This window comes from Triturus cristatus, chromosome 1_2 (assembly GCF_964204655.1).
Source record: "Triturus cristatus chromosome 1_2, aTriCri1.1, whole genome shotgun sequence".
NCBI lineage: Eukaryota > Metazoa > Chordata > Amphibia > Caudata > Salamandridae > Triturus > Triturus cristatus.
The window spans coordinates 695,723,626-695,728,441 of NC_140580.1; positions in this window are offsets into that span (position 1 = coordinate 695,723,626).

Genomic DNA, 4,816 nt, shown 5'->3' on the forward strand with positions numbered 1-4,816 from the left:
TAAAACTCAAAGGGGAAAAGTCATGCAGGGTGCAACGCCGCTTCTTGAGTGTGTGTTTCAATTTGGAGACATAAATGACACACAGCAGCATTCTTTATGAATAACTCCATCCTGGCGGGGGGAGGGGTGTGTGTCCAGACAGCAAATTAAACTAGAGTGCTAGTGACCTTCTAATTTGCTAATAGTTTATTTTGAGGTAATAAACTTCATACCAATCAATCACACAGCAAAAACATACCTAAAATTTAGAAAGGTTCAATAACAATATCGTAGAATTAATCACTTACAATAATATGTGCAATTTGTCTTTGAGTTTAAATGCTGCATAAAAACAGAGAATAAAAAATCATGACCTGCCAATGGAGTGGAACAGGAGTCCTGCAATCAAGAAGATGAACAACGGGTGATTAAACAGATTAGGGAGCATATTTGGGCATTGGCGGGCTGTAACTTGTTTTGCCAGGGCAGCTTAAAAATTTGCTCTGCTGCCCTGGTTTACTACAGTGTGTCATATTTGGAAATCTTCGCCAGGCTGGCGGAGATCTCTGTGCCTTCATCGGAGTATCTGCCACGGTAGCTCCTTTGAAGGCTCTTTAGCTGTGCTGTGTGGGTGCTTTGTTCAAAACAAACACAAAGAAAAGTTTTTTCAGTTTTACAAAGAAAAGACCCCAAAGAGCTTGTTTTCGTAAAACAAAAACAAAAACAAAAAAAAATGTTCCTGACATTCTGGGAGTTTTTTCCTAGCGTAAGAGGGTCATGTATCTCCTGTTCTGGAGCACCAGGCTTCCCATGGTGGCCCCAAACAGTAAACAAAATGACGTTGGAACGTCTGCCCTTGATAGGTCATACCGTGTCGTGTCCACTGACCGACAGCCCAGTGGATCAGTCAAAGGTTTCCACCACAGAAGTTAACGGAGGCTCTACAAGAGAACCATAACAATTTCCCTAACTACAATAGGTCCGGGGGGCAGGGGGGTCTCGTGTTTTGGAGACTGGTTACTTCTTCATTGTTGAGCGGGGTACATGGTTTGCCAAACTATAAATGAATTCCTCAATAATTTAGGTATGCACAAAAAAGTATGCTGTTTCATTTGGTAAGATGACTAAGCGAGAGCTGAGTTACTTGGCCCACACCTGATGATGCCCACCCATAAGCATCTGCTTGTATTTATCGTTAATGTCAATGATACATTTTACTACATATATATTTTATGAAAGAATCCTTATCTATTGCATAGTACTAAGACAGTGAAGGGAGCTTTCTGATGTTTCAAACTTGTAACTAGTTCAGTGGTCTAAATGCAAACACAACAGTATGGGAACTGTGATGTAGGATGGGAAGCTGTGGGGTTGGCGGGAGTGAGGACAAAGAAACAGGGTCAACATTGGTGGCACGAAGAGAAAAAACCATGGGGCATATCAGCAACAACCGGCGATAATTATCGCAGGCGCACTTAGCGCTAGGATAATTATCGCCGGCTAGCGTGGATTTTTAGCGCTGAGATAGCGTGCTATTAGCAACGCTTATCTCAAAAGCGATAAAAATCCTAGCGCTAACTGCCAAACGTGAGATTATCGCTGGAAACCCAGCGATAATCCCACGAAGTTTGGCGATAGCTTGCTGATAGGGCCTCACATACTTAGCCATGATATCCACCTTACATAGGATATCATGGCTAAATCAGTTTCCAAGCAGGCGTAAGGAAAGTAGTGATAACAGAGGTTATCGCTACTTTTCTTGTCGCTATGCTGCTTTGTGTGAGGCTTGATAATAGGAGAAATGTCGCTTAGCGACATTTCTCCCATTATCCTGGGGAGGAACGCCCACTTTGCAACTCATTAGAGATGCCAAGATGGGTGTTAGGAATTCAGGCGCTAAGGCAAGGTTTCACGCGATAGCGTGACCTTGCTGATATAGCGATAAAATTATCGCCGCTTTTTGGCCTAAAACGGCCGCAAAAGCAGCGATAATTTTATATCGCCGCTTTGTAGATATGCCCCCATGAGCTTTGGTATTCACAAACTGAAAACTATACATTTAAAACACAAAAACGACATGTACCAGAATGCAAAGCGGTGTTAGCAAACATCCAAACCTGACTTAAGGTGTCACACATGCCATGAGTTATTCTGGCAGCTTACATTGATTTTTACATGTGTAACAAACAGCCATAAGGCCTCATTTACAAGCCCAATGTCCCGCCAGGCTCTCTGGCTACGCCCCCCTGCCAGGACAGAGGACTTCATTGACGCATGCAGTGGGCATGCCGCTGACAATGTCCCGCCAGTGCGTCACTTTATCACCACTTTAAGCACCAGTAGCGCAGTGTGCTTTTACGGCCTTGGAAATTTGGGCCCCTTTCACACATTACTCTGTGTGAAAGAGGCGTTTCATGGGTGTTGCTGTGTGTGTTTCCACGCAACATCCATAGAACATGACACAGTCCCAGATTTACAAAGTGTTGTAAATCAGGGAATGAGTCAGAATCCTACGCCTCCTCAGGGAAGGCCTAGGAGTGGCGCAATGAGAAATACTTTAATTTCTCCTCGTATTTTGCTCCTTCCGCGTGTGCTGCATTCTGCACCACATAGAAGGAGCAAATCGCCTTTATTTCATGTTTTTGTGCAGAAAGGTGTCTGTTTCTGCATAACAATAATCATCCCTGCAACACAGTCACCCTTGTACCATGGCGCAAGGGTCTCTGCGTTGGCGCACCACTGCTGTTTGTGCGCCGGCCCAGGGGAGAAGGACAGTAACACGCCCTATCTTGTAGATACGGTGCATTTCTGCCCCTTTATTTTGACGCACGGAAGCACAGCAGGAAGTCTTGCTGCGCTGCCGTGTATCAAAATATAGTAAATGAGGCCCATATCTTGTAGGGAAGTGATTGTAATCCAGCAGAAGTTGGGAAATGGTAGAAAAGGCCCTTCAAGTGCAGATGTGCACATCTAAATGCTAATGGTATAACAGTTACAATAATCTGGGGGAAATTGGCTTGCTCAAAAGCCTAATAGCCCAGCACAATGAAAGACCTAGGGACTTTGACACAGCATAAGAACTTCCTGTAGCCCACTCCTCCTGTGATAATGTCTGCAACAGAAGCAGAGTGGGCCTAAGGACATATTTTTCTGTGCTGTCATCCCTTTTTCCTGGGCTTGTAGGGAATTAATGATCTGCACCTGCAGGAGTTTGATGCAGTTCTGGAACACTTTTTCTTTTTACAAAGATTAGGAACCGATCTGTATAAAAGGGGAAAGTGTAGGAACACCAATTACATGAGGTCCCACCCACTTCAACTGCTGCTTGTAATCATATCAATTGGGCACAATAACCATTTATAACTCACTAGAGTGGGTGGGTAACATGCCACAAGTATCAGTCCAACTTCTTATGGGAGATTGCATCATATATACAAGTAGCGAGTGTTGGTTTTAGTCTTCCTCCCCTAAAGCACACACTTGAAACCCAGTATGGATGTTATTGTGTTTATCCTATTTTTGCTATTCATTAAAAAGCTTTGATTTCATATTAAATGTGATGCTGTATACATGTGGGTGAATTGTCAGCAGTACATTATCAGTCTAAAGCATGTTTGATAAATGGTAAACATATCTTCTTTTTTTGATCAGAAATCTCCTTGAGCATGAGGAACAAAGACTTGCCACCGTCTCGGCACACTCCGCCACGTATTCAACACCTAAGAGACATGGCCCACCAAGGTTCACGCCAATCCGCATCCCACCGCATTATAAGTTTGTGGAGGAAATCATAACTGAGACAAGAGAGATAGCCATGTCAGAAGCTGGCGACACTGAGGAAGATGTGATGTCCGCAGAAGAACTGGATGATACCTGTAGTCCAGACACAGGGAAGCATCCTGAGGAATGCTGTGAGCCTGACACAGCAACAGCGGAACAGGTCACCGTGGACACAGGTGAGACTGTGTGTTCAAGTGTTGAAGAACAGCAACAAATGGCAAGAAGAGGAAACACAGCTGATAATATGAGAGAAGCAGAGAGAAAGGGATGTATTTCTACAGGAGAGATAAAACTTCTAGGGCAGAAGAGTAGCAATCTGGAGAAGGATGGAGAAAAGGAAGATGACAGACATTCTCCGAATACTGCCCACATACCAATGTCAATGACATTGACTAATCATGATAACAAATCCACAACAGAGGTGCTCCAACTTCAAACCCAGCAAACAGAGGTGTTAGTCAAGGTAACAACTAGAACAACTCACAGATCTGACACAGATATGCCCGAAGACAAAGATCTGGTTTCAGAAGAGGAAGAAAAAAAAGACTCTCAATTAAAAAATGGAAAGTCAGTTGAGAAGCAAGTGGAAGAGTCAGGACCAGGAAAAAGAACTAGGCAAAAAAGTATGGATGCGCACAATGGTGCAAGAGTTACAGCTACACATATAAAAACACACACAAAAGTAGAAGGAACTATGGTGGATGCCAAAGTCAAAGCAGACAAAGAGGATGGAAAAGTAGGAGACAGCGCAGATCTGTCAATAGAAACTTCAAGTCTTCTAGAAGAACATGACAATCTTAAAGAAGGAGTAGAGCAAGAGAAAACACATACTGAAGACCAAAAGAGTGTGCTTATTCCAGTGACAACCTGTATAATTCAGAAAATGGCCACACCAGAACTTATAGATATTACAGACAACTCTCAAGAGAATACTTGTGATGAGAAGGTAGCAACAAACATGGCTGAGATAGCAGATGTTGAAGACGACATTGTGGAAGAGTCAGAAATTGACAAGTACCAGTCTTTCAAAGAGGATCTAAACCAAAAAGACTCTCGG